This window comes from Hesperophylax consimilis, chromosome 31 (genome assembly GCF_061612785.1).
Source record: "Hesperophylax consimilis isolate HC1 chromosome 31, BYU_Hcon_1.0, whole genome shotgun sequence".
Taxonomy (NCBI): domain Eukaryota; kingdom Metazoa; phylum Arthropoda; class Insecta; order Trichoptera; family Limnephilidae; genus Hesperophylax; species Hesperophylax consimilis.
In genome coordinates this window covers 8,635,661-8,652,332 of record NC_142866.1, presented here as the reverse complement: position 1 = coordinate 8,652,332, position 16,672 = coordinate 8,635,661, and the positions used below count along the sequence as shown (strand labels likewise).

The window sequence follows — 16,672 nt, the reverse complement described above, 5'->3', positions numbered from 1 at the left end:
TTCAAAACGAAATGTTTTATATACCTAGTTAATTGAACCTTTATCAATCTTCTACTGCAGTAATCTCTAGAAGTGTAATAGCCAATTCGTATAATACTCTCAACTCTTAGGCCATAGATAGGCAAATGAAATTGATAATCCGTTGAAGGAAGATTTTTTAATAATAAGCGAAATTTGAATTTATTATGGATACCGTAAATGCTAAGAACATACTACTAATGGTTTATTTCTATTTGTTGCGTCTGTGCGAGAAGAAAATCTACGTCCCTCTAATAGAAACCGCGAAGGTTTAAATATTAAATTCTCCATCAGAAGAAGAAGATATGTGGCGGAAGGTATTTGTGTGTTGTGCGCGTGTATATAAATTAATATGTTTAATAACGAAACAAAACCGTAATATTTCCGCGAATGAGAGTTGCCGGCCCGACTTGAAAGAGCCAAGCCAAGCATTATAAATATTATTACAATAATCCATTTAATTATCTGTGCGGTCTCTTTAACATAACTGCGTGTTAATGAGTCGGAAGCTTTATTTACCGGACCAACCCGAACGGCCAGATCAAAGGGCGCCGCGGGGAGGTGCTGTGGCGGAGAAACGCCGCGGGGCGACGCCGACGCCAGGACCGCGCCGGCGTCTTCCTGCACGGCGTCGACGCTCTCTTCGCGCTGCACCGGGCGCATCACTCACACACGGGACACGCACACTCTAAAATTGATCACTGATCACTGATACACACCTCGCGCCTCGCGATTCGTCACTTCTCACAGTGCATAATATCATCATTGACTAAAACGATCTATTCTTATCTCCATTAATGCAATAATAATATAATGGCAATGACCCATAAAAGATATTGTGACATTTTATCATGTAATATATTTGCGGCACGTTTAAGCGTAGTACCAGTTTATACCTTATTTCATGATCACTTGGTGAAAGAGCAACAGTCGGAATCAAATATCGCGCGTTATTAAAATGATTGTAGACGTGTTTAGTTACCAGACCTAACTATGCAGGTACTTTTCAATCATCCTCTACCGCGGAGGAATGGCGAAAAGGGAAGTTTTCTTTTTAAAAGTGTACCTATACTTATAGACATGTTTGTACAACGGTTCCATGGCAAATCAGAATACCTTTGAAAAGCGATATAAGATCATGGAAAGTTACGAAAAAAAAACTAGCATACACGTAGAAAAAAATAATAAAAAATTCGTTTTTTCAATTAATTGAAAGGTTTCCTGGTAAATTTGTAGTAAAATATCGACCTATTATCTATGTCACGATGTTGGAATACGTGTTCATAAAAAAACCCTGTTTTCGGACTTTTGTACTGGGTTTGGTACTAATCCCTGCTACTAACCTATACTATTACATGTACTAAATAACCCAGTGTAAAAATCCGGAGCAGGTATCTTTAGCAGTCAGTTCATTTTCACGGTCTGTGTTAATAAAGATAGCGGTGGCAATATTCGTTTTTCTCCATGTAATTAATTTTTCTAGTCTATTTTGTTTATCTCTTTTCAAAACTGTTCTGATTTGTTTGGTTACCGAAACATCGTTATTTTTTTGACACAATCTTTTTTTTTTTTAAACAGACATGTTTTAATTTCCCCACCGACGTATCAATATACATTTAGTACAATTTGAGGAAGACACCATATAATAGGATCTGTTTGATCGTAATATTCGGACAAGTGTTAAAAACGATGTGTTTTCAAACGACAAGTAATATTTAATAGTTTGTAAGTGTGCTCATTACGCCCCACCATGGAATAATGGTCTACAAACTTTAGAAAGGGCTTTCATTTCAAATAGGCAACAATTAAAACACTCAATTTTAATAAGCCAGTCTCAACACTCATTTTAAGACGGTAAATACCTAATTGTTGCATTTCTCGGCGCTTTATGCGAACGCGCAGTGTTGAGGTATTTACATGGTGCTAGGCCCCGTGGACTTCTCTTTGGGTTCGCAGGTCTAGTGGCAATTACGACAATAAACTGCAATTACTGAAGACAGCGTAAGTGTTTAACGAGGAAGGTGCGGGTGGTTCCATTCTCCATACGGGCCGGCCTTAGCCAACCAACCTTCCTTCCTTCAATACCTCACTCAAGTCTTTCCCACAATATTCTCGCACTCTTTGTGGCAATGTGGGAACAATTGATTCTGCTAGCTCTCAAATAATCAGAATAATAATAAATTTTATCAATATAACACACTTACATACCTAAATGGCGCAAACGATTGATTGAAACAGTGACGATATCTTTTTATTTTTTATTTATCTAGGAAACAGTCATGCATTTAAGCATAGACAGTAATTATTCATATGTTCTAGACCAATAATTTTCCTTTTTTTAATACCCCAAACTAGGCAAATTCCCGTATTATGGTGGTAACATAAATAAGAAAATATACAAAGAAATTATAAGAAAATATAAAAACATTAAAAATAAAATATAAAAACAATTATACAATGTTGTACATATATCTTTATACAAATGGTAGAACAAAAACAAAAACAAAATTAAGTTTAGTTATTGATTTAGTATTCGTACCCACACAATATATTTACAAATGACAAAGAAATATTAAAAAAAAACAAAAGACGGTTAGTAGTAATAAAGTTTTTGTAAGCTTATACTAAAAACAATAAAATAAACTACGATAATAGTATTACTTCACAAAATAAAAAATAAGTTATCAGTTTAGTAAGCTGCATTACCTATATATGTTTTCATGTTACAGTTGGAAAGCTACAAGCTTATCTACTAATGACAATGGTGGTGATTTAGTACCTACTCGAAATGTTAAGAATATTTTATTTTTTCAAAGATTTTTTTTGCTACTCTCGGACTCGGTATACTTTTTTGTTTTACATGTGTGGAGGGTATTTTTATGGAAAGGAAGGAGGGGAACTTCTGGGAAGGAAAAAAATGATTGAGGGGTTGGAAAGAATCTGGGGGTCATTGTGAACAGGAGTATTATCTACGTATGAATCCATTTCTCCCACTGCGGTGCAAGGCAATAATGGGTCGAGAGAATCCGGCTGAAGAGGCTAAAAGGTCTCCCGATTCGGTCTGCCACGCAGTGGGTGGGCAAACGCATCCGCGGCCAAGACCTAGACGAACTCCCCCCTTGAACCCGGACACCCCTGTAAAGTCACCAAACTTAACGTACCCCTTAAGGTGACCTATGGCAGAAGATTTTGGTTCCCTAATAAATGGTTCCCGGGGTGGCGGTACCCATACCCGCCTCGAAAGTTGCTAAAAGAGAATAGACAATAGAATAGAATTTTTTTAAATATATATATTTTTTATGAAAATTTGGCTTGCTACTTTAACAACAATTATTAACAACTTGTTAGTGTTATTGCTATAAAACTAGTTTATTTGATTAAATAGTGAAATAATGTTTTCTCACTAATCAGTTGTTTAAAGTCGAATAAAGGTTTTATGAAAATGTTAATATAATCTATCATGGGATCTGAAACGAGCATAAGCATTAATTTCGCTCTGACACAACACAAAATGGAGCATTGTTTCTGTCGACTGATATTAGGTACCTAGTGTATGTACGTAGTGTCTGAACGGAGTCACACCACCATGGAGGTACTACCCGCACAGGAAATCGGTGAACTAAAACCACGAGAATAATAATATATCTCCTAGCCTTTGACCCTAATCCGATTCGATATAAATATATATCGAAAGTATATTATTACCGAATAAGAATAATGAATACATATCAGCCGCTGTATGGAAATGCCTACAATTATCCAAAAAGGTTAAAAGTTAAAGTTTTATTTAAAAGTAAGATTTATAGTATTTTATTTCATGTCCCGGCGTAATTTAATGTTTGAAATGAAGATACAGATTTATCGTTGGCCGTAATACTAAGGTATTCATAAATCAGCGGATACGCCATCAGAAGATTTCCGAATAAAATGCAATTATTATAATAACACGATATAAATACGGCGGGTCGATAAAGGCTGACAGTTAAATGCTATATCGGCTCGGTTCAGTTTCTCCAAACTAACTCCTCGTTCCCTCGGAGCAGTCGAATCTGACTCTTTGGCATAACGGATCGTGACTTTTTTCCCGATATTTTTCACAATTTGGAAATAGCTCGGGCGTGAGAGAAACACGCTTTTTAACCGAAAATAACTCATCTCTGTATTATGTTTTATACGCCCCGCCGATGTGATATTTTGCATTACTCATTTATTTGTCTTACATGTTACTGACTTCAAACACGAACAACGGATAGCAATTCTATAAATTAATGTTGTTCGGCTCCTTTATTTTTCATTTTTCACGAAAGCTAGATTTATTTTCTATCACATAATGGATCGTAATGAAATATTCGTAAATAGAGCGTGTAGATATTTAATTAACTAATGGACTATTCGTTATATTTTAATTTATTCGACGTTTCAATAAAAAGGCTTTTTTAGAAGACTGGGTTTCTACGCGGACGATATTTCATTGCCCGTGACGTAGGTACCTACCTAACTGCTTTCCCGAGGAGTGAGTAGATATTAAATTAATCAGGTTATTTATTAACACCAACTTTGTAACTACTAAGTCGGGCAGTTGGGGTTCTTCGACCAAGGTTCAAGCGTCAACCTTTACCTTAACATACATACATTAACATTTTACATTTTTTAACGTATCATATTGTTTTTAACTCATCTCATCTGTGTTTATGCGGCGTGGATAAATGGAAAGTCTTGAAAGAATTGAAATCATGTAAAATAATACAATAAAAACGAATCTCAACACAACGGCATCAATTTGACATCGGTGAGCGGTAAAGTTATTGCAATCAATTTTAAAAAAAAACTTTCGACTAGATCAATGTTTTCTTGGTTGTGTATGCAATAAAAAATGTTTAAGAATCTATATTTGTTTTTAAAATGTATCAAGAAAAGAGAACTTTAATCGTATTTATTGTAAAACATGTAAATGTGAAGTGTTTATAATAGCACAGAATACAGAGTACGTAATGCAACCCCGCCTGCACAGGTTGTGGCACCCCGAGAATTCCGCGATTTAAAAAAGAATAATCATATTCCCGCACTCATGTGCCCACTTCTTGTGAGTGTGCTATTTTATTCTTTGCGGGGGGAGTGGGCCCGCTATTCGTGTGTTCGCAGCGTCATCTAGACGGCCGCAGCCTGAGCGCGTCTAGTGGCGCTCCGGGTGCCACTGGGCCTAGTGGCGCTAGTGGGGTTATTAGCGCTCTTCTCCCAGCCGCTGCGCTAGGGCCCTCACCCGCTCCGGCTGCACTGCGTTGCTCTGCTCTGCTGATAACCAATGTACCCAGCCACCACCACCAACCGCCAGCCATCTGCCGGTAGCACTAGTCGTACTCCACCCTGCTAACTGTACGATGATTTTACCCTCAATAAAGCACTACTTTAGGTCATTTTAATGCTGTCACAAGTCAACATAAATATACAAGTCAACATAACATCATGTAAATAATCTTACCATTAGGGACAGTCTAGACTTCAGATCATTTTTGCAGATACAAATCAACATAAAAAATAACTTATCATAAAGATTACATAACATATTGAAGTTTTTATCTCGTTTTGAGCCTAATAAATTTTAAATCATTGAACATAATATCAAAAGCACAAAAAGTAAAAAAAAATATGCAACTGTGACTCTACCCAGATTCTAAATCTTTCGATTTTAAAAGCTCACAGCAGTTAAGAGCCAGTCCCTGGGGAGAAAAGTTTAATCCTCAGTCAAACCTCAAAAAAAAGTAAAACTTATATTTTAAAAAATGTATTGTAATAAAAAAAAAAACATTTTTCCCAGGTTGTTTTTTCGTTTGATTTGGACAAGTTACCGATTAACCGATTAATGTTGGCTTAAATTAAGTACTTGTTCAGAGGCTTAAGTGCATGTGCCCCAGGTCATAGATTAAAACATATCATGTTTGTGGCTAGAAATATTACGGTTTTCAACTAAGTATCAATTTTTCTCTGAAAATCGCATATTTAAAAACTTTTATAAAAGCAGGAATCGGTTCGTTTGAACACCGACTGCCACTGTATTCGGCTCGCCAAAATTCAAAACAATATGGGCACTAGAGGCCACCCAATACGGGACACTAGAGCCCGTGCGGAAATATGGGCCGGGTAATATCGTCCTGCTTACTTTCCCGTGAATGGAAATATTGCACACAATATTAACTCCGCATCGCACGGGTAGATTTCAATTCATCGTTCGAGTCAACGGTAAGCTCGAACGATGAATTGAAAACTTATTCTTATGCCGTGGCGGTTTTCTCCAAAGTGAGCCTCCATTAAAAGCTTGAGATTATGAGACAAACTTGCATTATAATAATATTATCACATTATAAACAGTGCGCCATTCAAATTCTGACTTTATTATCGACACAACCGAAAAATACGGTAAAAAATTAACCCGATATTCCCATGCTGTGCGTTATAGAATCAGCACAAATATTTCATTAAAACAATCCCCCTGACGGTGAAATTTTATAACCGACACCCATTGATTAACCTACACCCATTGATATTAGTCTATGCCTACACCAAAACAATGCGATCTTTGTGTGGCGCAATGGAGGAAGTTTTATGCCTCCGAAATTCGACGAGTTATTCAAACAATTTTTGAACATTTTTATTTTCTTGTTCCTGCATTTCTCCAACCGTTTTGCATTGGCATTTTTAAAGCAACTAGTAAAATAGATTTTGTCTTAATTGTTTCAAGTCGCTAGTAATGTAATATTATATTGCGATTTCTCTGGTTTGATTTCGGCTTTCGATGAGAAATCTGTTGCATTTATTTATATTTCACAATCATTCTTGTTAGTTCCTAGATACTTATATCCTATAACGTGCTCAAAATGTTCAACATGTTTCCAAGTAACATAAAAAAATTTAATTTCCTAAAACAGATTCAAATATATGCTAAAAACATGGCTCATAAGTAGAAATACTTTATACTAATCATCACTATCAATTAATAGTTATTATTTATTAGCATGTAGATTAAGTGTTAGTTTAGATTATGTGTGCCAATAATAACAATCTAAATATCTTATTAGTAGTAACAAATAAATATTATGTTTATTTATAATTAGTAATAATATTATGTATACGTATTTACATTGTAATTGAACATGTACATCCTCTTTAAAAGGTGCTTAATTGTAGTGTAACAAGAATAAACTTTAAATAACAATTAAAAAAAAAATTAAATAATTTACCAAATATTGTACAATGGCGAAATATATTGTCGTTGGTGTTAAAAGGGGCTTGAAATTAACAATGAGGGAAAACCGTAACATTTTATAAAATAGGTCTACAAAAATAATATCCTCTCTTTATATTCTAAACCTCCAGTGACAAAGATCACGAACCGCCACTGTTATTATGTATACATGTATTACCTACGTCTTAAAATGATATCGACTTATATTTTATAGAAACAATCATTATTAAAATCATATTAAAAAAACCTTCGGACTACCGAACAGACCGCTTATTCAAAGAATTTCAAGTACCTCCTTTTAAAGATCTGTACATTAAAAATTCATTAATTGAAATCATAAAAGAAAAATAAAAGTACCAATTTCTAACTGAAAACCGCACTCTACTTAAATACATTTTTCCATGTCCAAAATTAAACACTTCATTTGCACAAAATTACTATGCATACCAAGGAAGAACCTTTTTCAATCAACTCCCCGAGGAAATCAGAATCATAAATGACAAAAGTCAAGCTTTGAGCATTTTGAAAAAATATTTTAAAGATATATTATCAAAGAAATAAAAAGTAAATATTCTACTTAAGAAGCAATTTCTTCTCCAAATATAGTATACATATTAATAAAAAATAAAATAATAATAATTGTCTTTATCCCAGAAACTAATAACATCATATTTTTATTTATATATTATAGCTACTAGTAGCAAATTTTACTTACAATATTTTTTTCCCGCTTCTCTTGATTCTATATGTATATTTTCTATAACATAATGTACACTCCTCTTCCAACCACAAGCGAATGCTTCTCTTGAAGAGTAGTATTAAAGATTGTCATTGTAAATTGTAAACCTTATTACTGACATGTACTTTTTCCTTTAATAAATAAAAAATTAAAAAAATAAAATAAAATAATGCTATCTGAAAAAGTGGACAAAACACGTTACCTTGTTGACGTAAACTTATACGTACGATTTGAACTCGTCCCAGATTTGCAACGCCACGATAATACATTTTTTTGTGGCTACTATATTTTCCTGCCAGGTGGTTAAAGGAATTTTCGTGAAATCAGTATGTATCTGACTATTGAGATATTTCGTTGATTTACAAAATACAACAAACTAAGTACTTATACTACGTATTTAAAATATACTGCTAAGCCACCGTATTAAAATACATGCTTTTTTAATGCTAAAATTTTTAGTTTCAAGTCACTATCTAAACGTCCCAGATAAAAATATATACTTATAAGTCACTAGTTATAAGTCTCATTAGTTAGTTGCTAACTTGGAAGTAATATATATCGACTATATTTTGGTAAATTTAGAAGTGTTACTTCTCAGTGATATCATATAGATAGTCTTCAAAGTGCAACACGGTAAACTATTTTTTTATGTTTAAAGCCTTGTTTAGTGCAAAAACTAAATTTAAGCGTACAATTTTAGTGTATTTCAAGAAAATCGCAGATGAAATTACTCAATCTTTAAATTTTCATAATTATGAATAAAATTGCAATATTACATCTTAATATCTTCATTTAGAAAAACATATTTTTAAAATGTCAAGATTTTTACAAATTAGTTTCACAAATATGTAAATATTCAATTTGATCGTCTCCTGTAAAATTTTCATTTTGTAGCTTGAAGGATTTTACCAAACCACATATTATCGATATTATTCCTCCATGGTTGCTAACTTAGTCGTATGTCACTAGCTTTAAATTTAATATTTGTGTAAGTCTTTAGTTATAAGTAAAATGAATTATTTGTAACCCTTTGGGTTGATTTTACAACGAAAGCGGCAAAATACAAAAATAATACAATTATTACATTTAAATTTTTTTTACTAAAATATAGGTGGGGGTGTACATAACACACGTGCGATTTTAGCAAAGGCTCATAATAAAGATATTCTATGATTATTTGATCACACGGCTTAGTACATGTATGTATATATGTTTACTGGAGTGCACTCAAATGAAAAACCCATAAAACAAGGGTGCATAGAGGGGGCTAAGGACTCTCTGTTTTGTCAAAGGATTGTAATTTTATTTTATTTATTTATTTATTTATTTATATTTATTTATTTATTTATCAAAAGAAAGTACATATTACATATTGGATGCTTTGCCTGTCCAACTAGGAAAGTTTCCCGTTCTAGGACAGACAAATTGACATGTTTAGTTCATATTATTACTGAAATGTACATAATCACATAACAAAAACCAAAAAAAAGTTTCATTTTTCTCTGAAACTAAGTTGTGTAATAAAGAAAATGTATATAATAAATATAAGTACACATACATTGTTTTGTGAGAAGTAGAAAAAATTAATCTGGTAGCATATATTATAATCGGATTTACCGAATTAACCTGGTAACATAAAATATTAAAATTTACAGAGTATGAGGTAAGCGTTGTAACTAGAATGTGTAATAAATTATGTGCATGATTGTTTTCACTGAATTAAAACATGAATTCAGAACAAATTATATTATACGGCAATACGAATATATACCGCGCTCATTTCTTGAACTACTGCTAAAATGTAAAAACAATAACTATATATATAGATAGAAATATAAACTATGAATATAAATACATAGTACCTGATTTAGTGCTACTTTGGTGAAATTGGTGCATTACTTCGTACGCCATATTGTGTTATGTATTTATTATAAATCATTACCGTAGTAGGTACCAAGTTTCACACAGAGTTAGTGTGCGACGTACAAATGTGATACGCTTTACAGTAGTGATGTACCTAATGAGCAGACAGGCTTCAGGGGCGCATAACCATAAATCTTAGGTTGAAAAACATCAGAAGTTTGGTGATTTTGTTTAACAGTTGATTTGGTGATTTTGTTTAACAGTTATACAGCATACGTTCACTTTCGACTCTTCCTAAGTTTAGAATCCAATCATTGACTAATTTACGCAGGACGCTTCCACTTTTCAATTTCCAAGAACCGGGTATAAGGTTGAACATTTTTGGACCTAGGTAAGAATATTGTCTTTGAGCAAGGGATGTCATAGTAGCAAGTGGAACTATTGGATTCCTCCCTGCATGTCGGGTGTTGTGATAATGTTCTACGGAGGGGAAGAGGTGACGATATTTTTGTGTGTATAATATAACTTTTCTTATAAATAGTTGCCTCACATCCAGAACTCCTATCTCTTTGAATAAATCATTACTGGGGTATCTAAATGGTTTTTTAAGTATGACCCTTAGTAGTGATTTCTTTGCTTTGGCTAAGGGGTCCAGAATTGATTTGGTACATCCTCCCCATCCTAAAGATGCATATTCAAGTAAAGAGTTGCACATGGCATAGTACATTAGTTTTAGATCTTTTGCGCATAGAATATTTCTAATCGCCATGAAAAGATGCGTGAGTTTTCTGACCTTTGTGGAGATTGAATAGATATGTTCATTCCATCTCAGATTCTTGTCTACAATAATTCCTAGATATTTTATGCTATCCACATACTCTAAGGTATTGCAATTGCAAGTGTTTGGGTCATTGCAATGGTGTATAATAATTCTTTGAGTTTCTCTTGGTTGTCCCGCTTGAGTTGCACTGAAGCAAATGAATTTAGTTTTGTCAGTATTGAGAGTGAGAAGATTATTATCTAACCATTGTTTTACCTTGTTAATACCAATTTATGCATTACTATGAACTTCATTCCAATTTTTGCCTTCAAATAATAATACTGTGTCATCGGCAAAGGTGATAATATGATCGGCAAATGAACTGTTACATAATTCATTTATATAGATATTGAATAAAAGTGGTCCTAGAGTGCTTCCTTGAGGTACACCAAAGTTTATATCAGCCGGATCGCTTAGAGTATCGTTAATATTCACTCTTTGGCTCCTATTTTCTATATAACTACCTAACCACTTAAGTAGCTGACCCTGAATGCCGATGCGCTGTAGTTTTTTCAAGAGAATTTTGTGTGAGATAGTATCGAACGCTTTGGCTAGATCCAAGAAGAGCGCAATGCATTTTCTTCCTCTATCTATATTGTTGGAGATGATTTTCGTCAGGTTTGTAATGGCATTTTCAGTGCTCAATCCTGGTCTGAAGCCATACTGTCTACTGGAAAGGATATTGTTTTTTTCAAGGTAATGACTTAGACGATTCTTTACAATTTTCTCAATAATTTTCGAGATTGAATTGAGCAAAGAAATTGGCCGGTAATTGTGTATCTGCGATTTATCTCCATTTTTGCGAAGCAGTATAACAATAGAGTGTTTTAAATGATTTGGAAATTTTCCTGAATTGAAGCTTAGATTGGAAATATACGCGATTGGAGTTGCTATGAAAAAGTTTACTTTGGCCATTCCATTGGTTAATAAAGATAGTTAATAGTATTGAAGGTACCATGTACTTGTAAAAAGTACCATCGTGTTTAATACTCACCTATGCGTCTCGTCGAATCGCATTTAGGTAAAAGCGACTGAACCAACTGACAACAGTATCTTGTATGGTATCTTTTGACCTATTACAGCGGCTACAGTGGCTTGTTGGTAAATGTTGAAAGGAGATCCATTGAGGGTATTTGATGAAAGGCGGTCTATTCGACGAGGCTTGATTTAGCCGAACATCAATCGCGGGAGCCTGCGACATACTAGACTCTGGACAATGGCTACCGGGGATTTAAACTACATGCCTGATCCCCGCTCCACCCCGCCCCCCGCCCCTTTCCCATCACCCATCACTCGTCCTCTCTCTTCCCAACCAACTCCTGGAATCGACAGTAGTAAACATGGGAAGGAGGGTAGTAATCGTTATTGTGCACAGTTTACTTTAATAAAACAAAGCTTTCGGCACTAAAGACAGAAGCGCAACTTGTCATTTATTTTACAAACCGAGTTTCGCTCTTGAAACAGTTTACTGTCACCTTTTCAACCATTTGAACATGAATTCAAATCCGACTCTCTTTAAAATATGTAAAGCCGGGTATAATATTTCACTTTAAAGCTTTAATTCCTCTTGCATACTATTATTGTCGTTAATTTATTAATTATACCGTGATTTAAAGACTGTGGAAGTATTTCCAGCGAACAAACGATTCCCTCGGCTCAGCGTGAATCATAGATACATACTTATCTTATAGCTGCGGCGGTATCCACGTATCGTTCCAATAATATTACAACTGCAAGCAGCTTAATCTTGTGTATTTATCAACATTGGTGAATTACTTCTGCACGTGTTATAATCGACTTTAGTTTAAACGTGGACATCAAAACTGCATTAACTTATTTTGGTCACAAAACTAATATAATAACATTACACAAGCACCGAGTTAAAAGCTTTTAGAGCGACGCTTTTGAAATGCGTCCTTAAAAGTTACGGATATTTTCGATGTTCTGTAATCGATTTATATGCGAAAACTTCACATGATTCTAATAACGAGTTTAAATTTTCCTAGAATAATGCTACAGCTCGCATCGAAATCTAATTATCCTTTCCTTTCCGTTGATCATAAATATCTGCAACGCGTCACATCGGTTGAGTTTTTATTCTAGGTAAATCTCAATTTTCATCTCACACGAAACGGCTATGCATTATGCCATACGAGTGTCATCTCTAGTCTCAAAATCCGTGGCATGACTATGTCACAAATGCTCGTGGAAAATGTTGACATCAGGCATCAGTTCATGAGCACGATCATTTTTCCAAGGGGCATTATCTACTATTTTTTATGTGAGCGAGTTCAAGAGTCTCCAATTGCTGCCACCATCTGATCTAATTACGTGTCCATTAAATGCGATTCCTTAGTTTTTTTAAGTAGTATTATGTTTAAGAGCAGAATATTGAACATCTTATAGTTAAAATAGATCGTAGTATTTACTTTAGTATAAAACTTCGACTCGTTTCAACGATCGAATTTATGTCGTTATGAAGCTGTAGGCAATTCTCTAGGGTTTGAATCTTAGGAACATCTTTACATCATCCGCAAATAGTAGAAACATACATAAAATGTACAATTATGTGGATATCGTTGATAAATCGTTTAAGTTGAGGGCCAAGATTTGACCCTTGGGGAACACCAGAATTTGAGGGAAAGTCGGTTGAACTAAAAATGACATTAGGTATTGTACTCTATTTGACAAATAACTTCTTCTGATTAACTGTAAATCTAAATTGGTCGACTTTCTCTAGGAGTACCCATTGTGTTGTAAAATTTAAGAATGGAATAAAGATCCTTTTCCAAGATATAATTATTTTGAAGATTCCTATATAAAGGATTACGTACAAAATATATACACATTTTACTACTTCTCTCTAACACAATACACTATGCTTTCTAAGAATAGTGGGAGATGATCGCACCTTGTTCTTTGTTATTCTCTCCTCCAGCACTGCGCAGTAAACTGCTCGTAATATTTTTAACTAGCCAAAAGGTATTCCAAAACGGATAGTTTTTTTACTGGCCGCTTTGTGTTTACGTCGTGCTGAAAATATCACACATTTTACGCGTGGAATCGAATATGCAATATTTAATAAACACGTGCCTCAATTCTACAATCAAATAATAATATTATGTTATATTCCCAAATCGCGAATCTTTAAGAACCATTTTAACGATCTTTTTTCATGATGTTACAATCAGTGTTTCGAATTCTATTTTGCTTTAGTATTTCATATGGAAATGAGTATGGACATTAAATATTAAAATTCTAGTATGCAAAAATCACTGTAAGTAATCGATTTAGCTACCTTCAGAAAAGGGTCGGACCTAGGTAATGTGTGTGCGATATCGCTGCCTGTGGAAGTCGACCACATTGTCGTGGTCTACATTGGATTAGTGCGGCCTGTCTTGTAATATGAACCGTTTGCTCTGCGGAATCGAATAATTTGCGAATCACACGAGTACGTGTTCTCTTTGTTCTGCTGTCTATAGAATATTTATTAGGTATGATTATCTTCCTACCCTTTGAGTTGCATATTGAACTCAGGTCACTCACCCGACCAGACAACGTGAATATCATAACATTACAACGAACATGTTTAAGTTTTATTGCATTGCATTATTTAGTCCAACTATGTATATTTCAAATGTACAGTAAAACGAACTAACGTAGTAATTTTTAAAAACATTATTTTTTTCCACCCACATATCCAGAGTGGCAAATCTGCAATGTTGAATATGTCAAGCGACGTGCATTGTATTTATATAAATTTATTTTTGTGCCATTCAGATTCAAGCATTTGCCCATTGCTTCAAACGGCTTTAGCTACATTTAGTAACCAGATCTAAAAAACTAAGAACTTACTCCCCAACCTTCATCTTCCCGTTCTTACTCCTGTCCTCACTTCCTTCAACCTCACTTCCTTCAACCTCACAATCCTGCTCAGATAAGAAACTGATAGTTCGCGTAATATATAAATTTTGTTTTAATCATATTTAATTTTTCTCGCCTTTTAACAGCATAAATGGCCAATTTCAACCGTGAAAACCGTGAACAACTTTAAAACAAATTTAATCCTGATGAAAAACAATGTAAATACACAAAATGGTTGGTAACTTCAACATCACCCCATGAGCGCCTGTATTTGCAATCTGATCCCACGTCAACATTTTATCGCCGCCTGTGATATTAGAAATCTACACGTGTAAAAACGTTAAAAAGTGTTAAATTTTTGTGATTTTTACATACAGTGAAAACGACACATTTCAACCGTGAAACCATCTAGTAGCCAGTTACACAGTTACAGCAGTTACTTTCACCATTCGACGTCAAATTGAAATTGAATCTCAATAATAATGTTAGATAAATTTAACATCACCTCATGAGCGCGCAATGAAACACCCCTCCCCAAGTTAACTTTTTGTCGCCACCTGTGTTATAAGCGACGAACCCACGAAAAACTGTGTAAATTTTTACAAACAGTGAAAATGGCGCATTTCAACCGCGAATCCCGGCGGTGCGCGGGATGCCAGGAGGAGACGCGACGTCCGCGGGGGAGCGGGCAGCGGGCAGCGGGCAGCGGACACTCATCGGCGGTGACCTGCTCTCTGCAGCACGGGCAGATGTTAGAACTAGGCACGAGTAGGAAGCAGGCATGTGGCGGCCGTCCTTGCGTGTGTTTGACACCCCGTGATCGCCGTCGCCAACGCCGCCTGCCCGCTGATGGTGATTTTATTAACGCTCGTAATAAAAAAATGAAAAACCGCACTTTGAAAAAACCCTCTGACGATTTTTTTGTTTTTATTTTTTTTATTTCGCCTGCTTTTATTTTAGCTTAAATATTCCAGCGTGCGGTTTACGAGTGCTTAAAACACGCCAATAGTATCTAATAATGTTTGATTTTATTTTACCGACACGTACATAAATACACATTATTTTTATTACTTCGCACATTTATATGAATCATGATATTTCAAACGAACCCGACGGTAACGTCCAGTAATAGAGTCTTTGGTAGAAACTGAAAACTGAAACATTAAATTAGGGGTACATCAGCTCTGTATAATATTTAATATAACATTTTAACGAATTTTAAGTATTAAATACGATTGTCATCAATTTTAATTGAATACACAAAAAAATCTTCATAGCAAGATAAAAAAAATGGGTGTGTCAAGCCTACGCAAGACAGAAGTGAAACTTCTAGTATTCTTCTCTCTCTCTCTTTTCATTTCATTCTCTCTTTTTTTCTGTCTATTGACATATTTATAAGTAGCATGTGATAAAAAAAATTAAAAGTTATAAAAAAAGAAAAAAAAAATTAGTTAAAGCGGGGATCGAACCTCGGTTCTTCACGACCACAGTCGTGCGCTCTGCCTGTAGACAGCGAAGATGAGTTAGGAGAGTGAGTTAAACTAGGTATATAATATTAGCTAGGCTCCTATAGCGAAATGATCCCGTTTTTTCGTCACGGTCATGAGTCGGTTTTACTCCGGTCCTCGAAATTGCATGACGCGCGTAAAGAAGTTTCACTTCAAAAAATTCCTGCAAAGTTATGGATGTAATTACGATCTTTTTCAAGCGCGTATGTAATGATTATTTTTATCAACGTCGCATACACCTTGCTAATGTTTTCAGTATTATTAGGGCTTTTTTATACTAATTTTCATATATTTATTGGCAGGTAGAGTAGAAATTAATATTGTTTAGCGTTTGCCAACGACCATACCATGTTGAACACACCGGTTCTCGTCCGATCACCGAAGTTAAGCAACATTGGGCGCGGTCAGTACTTGGATGGGTGACCGCTTGGGAACACCGCGTGCCGTTGGCCCATTTTTTATGGTAATTTCATGTTTTTTTTTATTTTTTTATCGTTACTATCATTAATAATATCATAAAATTCTTTAACTTTTCAAGTATGCTACAGGCCTAAAATATTACTTAGTGGATTGATATTATGGTCAACCATTGAAAAAAAAAATTCCTTCAAAATTATGGA

At 34.7% G+C, this 16,672-nt stretch overlaps 1 protein-coding gene and 1 non-coding gene across 3 annotated transcripts in view; both read left to right on the top strand.

Annotated features, from left to right (window-relative positions):
• Positions 1–16,672, top strand: part of LOC149409410 (protein bric-a-brac 1-like) — a 391,246-nt gene that overhangs the window by 357,966 nt on the left and 16,608 nt on the right. The gene's annotated exons all lie outside the window — the stretch shown is intronic.
• Positions 16,386–16,504, top strand: LOC149409412 (5S ribosomal RNA). Its single transcript, XR_016305213.1, has one exon. It is a non-coding gene; the product is annotated as a 5S ribosomal RNA (ribosomal RNA).